At 36.7% G+C, this 12,537-nt stretch overlaps 1 long non-coding RNA gene across 3 annotated transcripts in view; it reads left to right on the forward strand.

Annotated features, from left to right (window-relative positions):
- Positions 1–12,537, forward strand: part of LOC123382709 — a 350,458-nt gene that overhangs the window by 284,735 nt on the left and 53,186 nt on the right. For all 3 annotated transcript variants that reach the window (XR_006591490.1, XR_006591488.1, XR_006591489.1), the window contains exon 4: positions 3,821–3,883. This is a non-coding gene — a long non-coding RNA (uncharacterized LOC123382709). The remainder of the gene's footprint in view (positions 1–3,820; positions 3,884–12,537) is intronic.

A 12,537-nucleotide genomic window follows, 5' to 3' on the forward strand; every position in this document is an offset into this window, starting at 1 on the left:
TCCATTATGAAAAATACATTGCAAGTTATGCTTTAATTAAAAGAGGTGCAACTTCTTTGGACTGAAAGTATCTATAGAATTTGTGTAGAATTTATAACCACCATACACTCTTTATGCTAAGCATCAGCAGGGTGGACCATAGGAGCCAAATGGCAGTTTGTGAATATTTCAGCCTGAACTAACAAGTAAGACTTCCCTTGCTTTGAATTCCACTCAAAGAAGAGAATTTGTGAGTCTACTTGGTCAATGGGTTGAAGCATAAACCCAGATATGAGATCTATTTTCTCAAAAGTCTAGAGATCCATCAATTGTTTTTTTTTTTTTTTTGGTAGAGATATAAGAGACAATAACTTGCCCCCCCCTTTTTTTTTTTTTTTTTTGGAGGAGATATCCTAGCATTCTTAAGATCACAACTGATAAATTAACTGAAGGACCCTTTTATTTTCTGATAATTTATCTTCAACATATATGTGTATATTAGGAAACAATCTAGGATATTTGTACTTCTTAAACTTTAGGACATACCAGAATGAAATCATCAATGTAATAGATTTAAAAAAAGTTCCATAGACACTTCAGTCTAATATGATCTAGTGCTGTAGAATTGATGTGTTCAAGAGTTATGACCCTGAAGGTGTACTGCTCTTCTTGTCCAGTAAAAGCAAACACCTATTTACAAGAATAGGAAAATAATTATCCTATTCCTAATTATCCTATGTTGTTACTATGCTGCATAGGAGATTAAAAAAAAAAGATACATATATTAGACTGCAACACCAGTAAGAAGACTATATATGGAATAACATATGTAATTGGTGACACTAACTCATTAAATTTAAAATAAATGCCTCTCCCTTTCCCTAAGAACTATCTATCTTCCATGAATCCAATCAAGAAAGTTAAATGAAAGTGAGGATGATCACTTCTGCATCTCTAATTTGTTTGATATTGGCAACAATCAGCACCATCTTCCAGGAACATGGTAATTTGTTACTTGATTTGATATTTAGGTAGGGAGAAGGTCAAAAGTGTTAATTGGCTCTCCCTTCAGTTACAACACTGACTCCACAAGATAGGAAATCATTGTGAAGATAAAAGATGCTAAATAAATTTGTTTCTACTACAAAATCAGGAACTTGGGAAGTAACAAGTTGTTAAATTTAGATTCTTCCTGTGCTTAACATGAAGTAGATTTTCACCAAAATGCTATGAACATGAGACATTTATATGTCTTCATGACCAGTAGGCTCCAGTGACATTGTACATATCTAGGAATTTATTTTAGAACCAATGCTCATTAGTTTACAAATCATTTGATATTTAATTATGTCAGTTTATCTTAAATGAGTTGAGATCTTTTTAAAGAAGTCTTGGAGGAGGATTTGCAGAGGCTGCTTGTAAAATAACCGTAAATTTCTTCATAGAGTATCCAGGCTCTATTACATTAAAGGGACACAGAGTATGTGAACAGACCTGGTAATTGGATTTGGATGAGGAATTCTCGTTTTTATATTTGCTCAACTCGTGACCTTGTTCATTATACCTGGGTATCTTCCCTCTTTTACAAATCTAGTGGACACTTACTAGACTGCTCTTGACTTTTGTTCTAGTAATCCTATGGTTAATGATGCACAACCAGGAGGAGCAAAATGCCTGATTTTACTTACCTTGTTAACTCGTTTCTTATTTTTTTAAGTTTATTTATTTATTTTGAGAGAGAGAGAGAGAGAGCGAGCACCCGCATGTGCACATAAGTTGGGGAGGGGCAGAGAGAGGGAGACAGAGAATCCCAAGCAGGCTGTGTACTGTCAGTGCAGACCCTGACATGGGGCTTGATCTTCTGAACCCGAAAGATCATGACCTGAGCTGAAATCAAGAGTCAGACACTCATCTGACTGAGCTACCCAGGTGCCCCAGGTTTCTATCTGTAATTTTATATTCAAACCTCTTTTCATCGCTCCAGTGTGTTTATATTCAGCCAGGATCATATTTCTACTTATTGCCACATCAATGGCATTTATCTTTTACCTCATCTGGGAGAAAAGGTCAGTTTCTCATTAAGAAGTTCCAGGTAAAAGGGCGCCTGGGTGGCTCAGTCAGTTGAGCTTCCAACTTCGGCTCAGGTTGTGATCTCACGGTTCATGATTTGCGCTCCATGTTGGGCTTTGCACTGACAGTGCTGAGCCTGCTTCAGATTCTCATCTCCCTCTCTCTCTGCCCCTCCCCTGCTTGCTCTCTCTCTCTCTCTCTGTCAAAAATAAATGAACATTAAAAAAAAAACAACTTAAAAAAGTTTCAGTAACAAGAATTCCCAATGGGGTAGAAACAGTGAACATTCTATCATTCTATTCTGGTCATAGGTTCTTAAGGTGTGTTCCCTTTTAACTATTTCAAGTCTGGAATCAGCAGTTTCAGATTGTCTTGGTAAAAATCTCACAAAATCCCCATCCTTCTTTAAACTTTCAGCTAGTGGAAAGCTACGTTAGAAGGAAGTTGTACCAAGACTTGGATCAATGTATTGTTGTCTGCTGATCTAGCATGGGCTTCTCAGTGGCAGAATTTATAATTAAGCAAGTAGGAGTTATTGGCTTAATTGCTCTGCACCCTCTACATCCATCTGCAATAATCTTTTTTCATTTCCTCATACCTTTGATGTTTGTGCATACTTTTTCTCCAGTGCTTCTCTGTATTGCCACTAAAGAAGCACACATCGTGTGTGTCCGGGTGTTCCCTACGTTTTTCTGGTAATTTTGTATGTGACAGAATAATATCCTCTTCAAAACTATAAATTGGGGCATAAAAGGATGTGATTGTAAAAGAATTAGCCCTAGATGGAGAATTAGTGGTCTAAGTTAAAGTTTCAGCTCTGCTTCCTATTATTATCTCACACAATTTAATCACTCAGATTTTCCTATTTTCTCATCCATAAATATGAGTAATAATTTGTTTCAACTACAAAATCAGGAATGCAGGGAGTAGTGAGTTGGTTTATTTAGATTCTTCCTGTGCTTAACATGAAGTAGATTTTCATTAAAATTCTATGATCATGGGACATTTGTGAGTCTTAACTCTGACTGGCAAACTCCAGTAGTATTGTAGAGGTCTAGCAATTTGTTAGAACTAGCGGTCAGTAGTCTACAAATCATTTGGTATTTAATTCTGAAAGTTTATCTGGAATGGCCTTTTATAGGAAGTAAATGAGACAATATGAATGTGCTTTGTAAATTATAAATCACTATACAGTATGATAATATTTTGTACAGCACAAATTGATGTTTGTGTTTTTTGGTGCTTGAAAATTTATTAGAAAAGTTTATTTCTGTAAATTAACTACTTTTTTAAAGTTTATTTATTTTCAGAGAGAGAGAGAGAGAGACAGTGCAAGTGGGGGAGGGGCAGAGAGAGAGAGGGGGAGAGAGAGAGAGAGTCCCAAGCAGGGTCCACACTGCAGAGCCTGATGTGGCGCTTGAACCCGTGAAACTGTGAGATCATGACGACCGGAGCCGAAACCAAGAGCAGGGTGCTTAACCGACTGAGCCACCCAGGCGCCAACTGTGAATTAACTATTTTATAATAACTCACCTTTGCTACTAACGTAAAAAATAAGCTTATCTGGCAAAGACAAATTACTAAAATATCTTGAATGAGAACACTTCCAATTTAATGTATTCTATTGCTCTCATTCTTGTAATGCTTGACTTTTGAATCTTTAATAATCTTTCATCTTCAGATTAAATATGAGAATGAATTTTATTGTTTAAGAGAAAAAAACCAGAAACAACAAAAAAAATTAAACCTGTTTCACTTGTATTTTTTATAGGCATTAAATAATCAACATTTTGCAAGAATCAGTCATTCCAAAGCAAGTGCACATCTTTACTTTGTAGGTATTTTCTTAAAGTTGTTTCATTACTGTTAACCATTCATACCAAACTGGAGAGTATATTTGTTTAGATTAGATGTTGTTTATTTTTAGATGTTTTATATTTAAAAAAATTTGTATGATACTAAAATGAATTTAAAATAATCATCTATGTGACAAAGTGTACAGTTTCCATTTCCATGTTAAATATAATTTTTGAGAGTAACCTCAAAAAGAAGTTACAGCCATTAATTGCATTTAAAAACAACATTTTAAAGAAATTTTTATTATATTATTGATGTGAAATTGGTACACATTACATGAGTTTCAGATGTACAACATTATAATTTGATATTTGCATATACCAAAAAATGATCACCATAAGTCTAGTTACCATCCATCACATACAATTTTTTTTAACAACCCAGACATAAATATATATGTATTCAGATGTACGTGAAGAGTCATGTCTTGTGAACATTGTGTCACCTCTTCAGTAATACCCCTAAGCTCTCTCACTGGCTTAGGATAAGGGCATTGACTGAGAACCACGAGTGATAAGGGCTTAGGTCAAAAGTTGGACTCTCATGATTGTAAGCCAGTCTCCCTCCTAAACATTTATTACAGAAACCATGCCTAAGCCAATTGTTGCATTGTATGCCCCTAGCAACAGATGTTGATATGTGACCTAATTTATATTAATAAGATCCCAAAACAGGGTAATTTTTGCTATCTTGAATAACTAGATACAAAACTAACAGTGCATGTTCCTTGTCAGAGTTGCAATTTTGATATCTGTGAATTTTCTTAGTGTTTAAAGCTACTTAATGTGAATTTCTTTCTAAATTCAACTAAAGGTTTCTAAAATAATATACTTTATAAGAAGTGAATTAAAAGGATGTAAGGAATAAGAAATAACTTTAAGGATGGAAACAAATGCAGACTCAAGAATAAATGAACACAGAATAATGATTTCAACGGAGACCACTTTAACATGTGAATATAATTAATGAATGAATGCTAAATATTTTGAGTTGTTAATTTAACACTTATTATTTACTCTAAGCTGAGCTCAAAATTACATGGCCCACCTTGAAGAAGATAATACTTCTTGGGTAATTACTTGGGTAATTTTATATTACAAATTGTGATAAGTATTAGGGGATCAAGGCATTATGGAAGAGTAGAGAAGGATTTTCTGCCTACAAGATGGAGAAAGCAGTCAGAAGATATTTTACAAGGTAATTTGAGTTAATCAAGAATTATGAAAAGGTGAGATTGATTATCATATGGACTCATTGAAGAAAAACTTAAGACCTTTATCCTATATAGCAACCAGAGAAGTGATACCTAGTGATTTCTGATGTTGGCAAATGTTTTTTTGTGACCAAATAGGATACTATGGTGATATTAAGGGAATTGAACTTGTCAGGGTAGTGGGGGCAAACACCTTATGAACAAGTTGTTATTTTAACCTGAATTTGATAATATTCCATTGGACTTTTAAAGAAGTACACACCTTGTCGGATTTGGTTTTAGAAATTTAGAAAGCATGATAATGAGCATTTGGTAGTAGGGGTAAGATATGAATGGTTAGTAAGGAAGTGATCACCATTTTCCATGCTAAAAATAATAAATATGTGATATAGAGTAATTGTGATAAGTAATTGTGATAAACTCTGAGTAATAACTCAGAGCTCTGGGAAAATATTTAGAATTCACCCAAGCTTTTCCTGGGTGTGAAACATTAAAAAGAAAAAAAAAAAGAGGTATAAGGAAGGGTTCTGTAAGCATACAGAAAAGCAGAGGGTTTGTTTCTATATAGAATTAGAAGGCAACTCTTCAGTTACTAAAATGGTAACTTTCCTCTCTTAGTTCCCCATTATACCAGTAGTTTATGAGTAATCTTCAGTATTGTTTCATTTTCTTTTTTCTTTTTTCTGGTATATTGTTTTCCCTTGCTGCAGTAGCGTTGTGTGATTTTTAAAAGTATCAATTAGTTAGTATTCCTAGATATTTTGGTGCAAGGTTTTCAGATTATAATAGTCTGGACTGACATATTACTACAACCAACTTCCCAATTCTCCAAATCTCCAGTGAAACTACTTTTGTCACATATGTTTTCAAAATTTTTGTTGTGTTTGACTAGTTAGTAGCATTTGACAGAATTGACCATTGCTCACTTTTAGAAAGCTACTCCTGACTTTTGTGGTAGTTTCCTCTTCAGCTATCCCTCTTGCCTCACTGGCCACCATTCTGAGACTTTCCCAACATCTCTTTTTTTCTAAATGCTGCAGATTCTCAGATCATAGGTATGCTCTTCTCTATTTTTTTTTCCTGTATCATCACTTGTGAGTTATTTCATTCACTTAAATACCATCCATACACTTTCACATGTGTAGCTACAGCCAAGATATTTTCACTGAGCTTTTGATATTTCCACTTGGATAGCTCATAGAATTCTAAACTTAGCCAATCCAAAATTGAAATCTTTAATTTTTTGTCCTTTAAAGTCTAATCTTTTGCCAAGTTTCAAGAACTGGAATAACAATTTCCCCAGTTATTGAAGTCAGAAACTTTAGAGATATTTTACATATTGTCTTTTCCTGATCCACAATACTCAGTCAGTGGTTCTTAGCCAAAAGATGTATTTCACCACTAGCTATACTTTTTTTAATTTTTTTAATGTTTATTATTTATTTTTGAGAGAGAGAGAGAGCGAGTGAGTGCATGCGAGTGGGTAGCATTAGAGAGAGGAGGAGACACAGAATCTGAAGCAGGCTCCAGGCTCTGAGCTGTCACCACAGAGCCTGATGCAAGGCTTGAACTCACAAACTGTGAGATTATGACCTGAGTGGAAGTTGTGTGCTTAACCAACTGAGCCACCCAGGCAACCCTCACCGCTAGCTATTCTTAACTACAACCTTTCTTCTCACCTAGACAACCCCACTAACCTAACAGCTCTTCTTACTAATGTATTTTCTTTCTTCCCAACTGTTTTCCACACAGGGTCTACAGTGAAAATTTGAAATGAAAATGATTTATCTATTGACTTCTTTCCTCCAGTGGTTTTTAAGACAATTGTAATAAAATACAAACACTTTCAATGACTAAGAAGGTAGTGCATGAAGTGCTTTTCAGCTTCCATGTTCAGCTTTACTATGCTACTTTCTGTTTATATTCAAGCTGTACAATCATCTGTCATTCCCATTATGCCCAATCCTCTTCATTACCCCTATATTTTCAGTTTGTTTCTATGCCCCATATATTCTTTTTCTTTATATGATTTTACTCATTCTTGGTGTTTCAACTCATACATCACCTCTTCAGTCAACCCAACACACAAAAAAGTATTACTTTTACTTTCTTCCATAGCACCTTGTTATTTTCATGATTAACATTACATACTACTTGTATTCATTGCATTATGTGTCTGTTTATTTGGTTAATGTCTATTTACCTCACTGAGATGTGTCAAAGAGGAACAGAGACATTTATTTAAGGTGACAATACAGATTTCTTTCTGACTATTGCAATAGCAGAAGGAGGCATTGGTATAAAACTAAGACTGAGCTCAATGCCACTGAAATAAAAGGCATGGGCCATTTTAAATGCTGGATGTACTGAAGGAAAAATACTGAAGTATTTAAGAGAGGGGAATGAAGGAAGGAAGGGACAGATTGGTCAATGTGATTAGGCCATCTGTGTTTGCTAATCCACTCTTATTGAAGTTAGACTCCTGCTTTTCCAAAGAGACTGGAACAGAGGAATTCTGTTCTTGATGATTACATTTCAAAGGGATTCCTCCTAGGTCCTTGCAAAATGCATTTTCAACTTGCAAAAGTTTTATATCTTGATGGGGCAGAAAAAGGATTTATAACTGCAAGTTTTCTAAAGTAAATGCTCTAAGGAGAAGGAAGTCAGAGGTTTATAGTCAGGTTTTGGCTGGAGCAAACACTAAATTCTTTTGGGAGTGTTGTACTTTTCAGACAGGTATTTAAGGGAAGTGAGTCATCCTCAGGATAAGGTCTTGAGCTAATAGTATTCGTGCTAAACTTTGGCCAAATCTGTGTGTGTGTGTGTGTGTGTGTGTGTGTGTGTGTGTGTGTGTAAACACACATGTGAGAGAGTGAGTAGGGTATTGGATGGAGTCATTTAGGCCAAGAGTTTGCAGTTCTCAATTCCTTTTTGTTTAAGGGAGAGAGTAGATCTCTTGCTTGCATAACAATTATTAATCATCATGTCAGTGTTTTTGAGAAGGGTCCAGCCTTTGCTTCCAGCCATTGTGCAATTCAGGAAGGGTCAAATTGCCAAGTCAGGCAACCAGTGACACAACTGTTCCATGGAGACACTGATACATTCAAAAGACAAAAGCATGACCATTAGGGATAACATAAAGATTCCAGGTCCCTTAAGTAGTCTCCTAAGCTATCCAGTAAGTGGAGGAAACCATTTAAAAATATCGTGAAACTGTCTTTTCTGGAGGGGTGTAGGTTATGTTGGCTGCTTCTCAGATGTGCACCTTTGCTGTGACTATTTCTTGATGAATTTTTTTGTGACTGTTGATTACAAATACGCAGCCTTGGGAACCCACCAGTGCATAAACATCTCCTTGAGATGCCAGTACGTAGATTAAGACAAACTTGTTTTATAAAGTCATTTTGTGAAGCTGAAAAATTGCATGGTTTAATGAAAATAGTTTGTCCTAAGTTAGAGATAGATTGTTCTTCCAATTCTAGGCTAACTTTTCTAACACCATTTGTAATCTTATAGTGTATCTCCCAGTACAGAAGAAGGCTGAAATGATAATGGGTAAGATGCTGAGAACAAAGTTTAGCCTTGTAAGTTTAGCCTGAGTCAGTGGCTTTCTGAAAGACCTGGTTAAGGCTACTCTACCATGATTTGTTCACAAGTTTAAGGATCAGCATTTCCAAGATATTTCATGTTTCCAATTTTCAATTTGAGAAATTTATTTTAGATAGCCACTTGAAAGACAACATAAGCCACAAAACAAGGATCAGTTACATAGGCTGGTATGCTTTTTTATTGCATATAAAATAATATCCCTTAAGAGCATAACAGCCTTGGTTGCTACCTCTAGTGGTTATAACAGAGTCTTGAAGGGCTAATTGGTAGTAGGCTCCCAAGAGAAGGTCATACCACCATCTCCTAATTGGGTATTTTGGTCTCATTTAACCAACAATTTCTTTCACTTGTATTCTATATTAAATAAATGATCTTGATATCACAGGGCATTAAAGGAAAATGATGTCCATAAAGGGAGTTTTTTCCTTACAACAAGTTCCAGTTTCATGAAAATAGATTTTACCCTGCCATAGGGATATGGAGAATTTACTGTGTCCCACAGAGCAACTATATTCATTAGACTGATTGCTAGTAAAGCATCACATTCTTTGGTTTAAAGCGGCCATGCAGAGTCCTGCCTTGAGAGCAATTATGGCTTAGTGTACTATCATTTGAAAAGGGAGACCTATCTGGTTGGTGTATGTGATGTTTCCTGCCAGCACCACATCTAAAAGCATAAGTGAGGCAATTATTAAGGGAATACCAGTTTTAGAGCTAGGGTGGGGGACCATGAGAACAAATCCAGCAATTTCTTTGGTTTGTTTTATGGGCTATTTGGTGGGCTAAGAGAATGAGGACATAATGGTCCCAATAAGAAAACATGGGATAGAGTGAGATGAGAAAACAGATGGGGATCAAGATGGAAGAATGGATATATTTGGGACAAGGAGGAGGAACTTTTAGAAATGGAGACAAGGTGTTGTGCTAAATACAGGAATATGTGCTAAAAATAGGAAAATATTTAGGCAACTGAGCAAGGATGGAAAGAAGGGGAGTCTCTGGAACGTCTTGTTCTTGGGTAAAAGCTGTCAGTCATCTACTTATTCTGTAGTTCTTCAGAAGGCTGCCTGCCTCTGGTGGTAGTTGATTTTTAGAGGTTCTTGATAGAGCCTTAGTCTGAGACTTCTAGTGGGAGTGTTCTTTTAGTCTGAATAGTTTATTTCTTCAGCCTTAAAAAAGGATCTAAATTTGAACAGCCTGTAAATTTGACAGCAGTGTTAGCAATGAGTAAAACAGTATGCAAGCCTTTACATCTGGGTTCAAAGTTAGTTTTCCAGGGGCGCCTGGGTGGCTCAGTTGGTTGAGCGTCCAACTTCGACTCCAGTCATGATCTCACAGTTGTGAGTTCGAGCCCCACATTGGGTTCTGTACTGACAGCTCAGAGCCTGGAGCCTGTTTCAGATTCTGTGTCTCCCTCTTTCTCTCTCCTCCCCTGCTCATACTCTGTCTCTCTCTTCTCAAAAATAAATAAACGTTAAAAAAAATTCAAAGTTAGTTTTCCAATAGTGATATTCCCAAAAACCAGATCTCCTATTTGTAAGTCATGAAAGGGCTGACCAGAGTGTTAGAGGAGAAGAGTAGCCTTGACTTCTTGTTTATTATAGTTATGTGTGCATTAAATTTATCCCTGACTATATATCTCAGTGTTCGTTAGAGTGGAATCCTCTATTAGCCAGAATGAGTAGAGTATTCTCATGTATCTTCCTACAATTATTTCAAAAGAGGATAATCACTGAGGAGGCAGGTGTGAGGATTTTAGTGTCATAAGGGCAGTGAGTAATACTTGTGACCATGTTCAGTTCAGTTCTTCAAACAGTTCAGGCAGTTTGGTCTTGAGGATATCATTGATTCTTCTTATGGGGCCTGATGACTGAAGATGATAAGGGCAGTACAGTTTTTGACTAAGGCATGTTGCCTTTTCCATTTCTTGTGCTATTTTTTAAGAGAAATGTGTCAGTAGACATGGTAGAAGGAATACATCAAGTAGGGAAAATTCATTCTAGGAAAACTTTGGTAACTGATGTTACTGAGGTGTTTCAATAGGGAACGTTTCTAACCATTTAGAAAATATGTGGGTTAGAATGGGCACATATTGGACATAGGTACATATTGGAGATCTTTTGGCCACAAATAAAGAAATTTATTTAATAATTGATTTAAGGCCTTAGTTGAATGAGTGCTAGGGTGAATGGTCAGAGGAACTTGGGGAAGTAAGATAAAGGGACATAAGCATAAATGGGAGGAGGAATACAATGAATTTTGATATCCTAATTCATGAGAAGATCCTTTCTTAATAGATTTACTGTGATAGTATATCTGAACAGGAAGTTGTGCAGAGCTTTATCAGATCCTATGGAAATGGTAAAATGTTAACAGGCAAATCATGAGGTAAATTATCAAAATCCCTCACTGGTAAAGTTTTGTAACTCCAAGGAAGGGAGGTAGGAAATAAGGTGATGTTAATGGGAGAATGTAATACCCCATTATTCATGAGAAATGTGATGAAGTCCCCTTCAACTTGTAGAGTCATTTTCCCCTGTGTGTTCAGTGGCATTTGAAAGCATTGGACATTTTTGTCCTTGGAGGGAACCAATAATTTTCTTGTTAAGGTGGTGGGGACTTTGAATTTTCCTTCCCCTTTTGAGGACCAGGCAGTCTTGAGTTCAGTGCCCCTTTGCCTTACAATTTAAGCAACTATTGCAATTTTAGTTGTAATCAGTAGGAGCCCACAGTTCTGGAGTTTGCTGTGGAATAATTTTTCAGGTTCTCTAAATTTTGGTCATACTTGAGAGCAGATACGGGCTGTATCCTGGGTTTCATCTGCAGAAAATGGGGGCCCTGGTGTAACTTATACTTACAGGGAGTTGTAGGGCTAGAGGTACAGCTGGTGAAAAACATTCTGGGAGAAAAGGATGCAGGGGAAAGCTAGGAGAGGAATATGAAGGTACAGTAGGGGCTCTAGGGCACTTACTGAGTCAAACATTGTTTTTTTTTTCCCTAAAGACATTATTTAAGAGCCTTGAGAACTTGAATGAGAATTTGGGTTAGTCTTTTTTTTTTTTTTTTTGCTTCTTCATACCTGGCAAAGTAAGCAGACTACAGTACATCTAAGATTTTTGTTCCCTTTTTCTCTAGGGATTCCTTCTTCTTTTTTTTTTTTTTCAACGTTTTTTTTTTTTTATTTATTTTTGGGACAGAGAGAGACAGAGCATGAACGGGGGAGGGGCAGAGAGAGAGGGAGACACAGAATCGGAAACAGGCTCCAGGCTCCGAGCCATCAGCCCAGAGCCCGACGCGGGGCTCGAACTCCCGGACCGCGAGATCGTGACCTGGCTGAAGTCGGACGCTTAACCGACTGCGCCACCCAGGCGCCCCGATTCCTTCTTCTTAAATAGACTAATTTGGAGATATTCCAGGAGACTGAGAGAGGCTATTATAGCTCAAGAGAGTTTTTACTCAAGTTTTGCCAATAAGAAAGAAGGTGGCTAGAATTAGGGCTGTAATGGTAAAGCACATAGTATGAAAGAATTTCAGAAGAGGATGTTCTAGTCGACTAAGAACCTTCCATGTTCTTATCTAATGATATTTTGCAAACAGGGAAGACTGGGCCTGTCAATCAGTTTCTAGAGTGCATTCAGCAACTTAAGATTTGTCCTCATGTTGCGTCACCATGCGTGTGTCTGGGACACTGGATCAGGAATTGACCTCATCACTGGATACACTAATGAGCAAGCAGACAGAGGTCTTGGAGAGTGCTGCGAGGTTCACTTGTTGTGTCCTGTAGTCTGATGGTGCTTCCTATCCAGATC

This window comes from Felis catus, chromosome F1, assembly GCF_018350175.1.
Source record: "Felis catus isolate Fca126 chromosome F1, F.catus_Fca126_mat1.0, whole genome shotgun sequence".
NCBI classification, from domain to species: Eukaryota; Metazoa; Chordata; class Mammalia; order Carnivora; family Felidae; genus Felis; species Felis catus.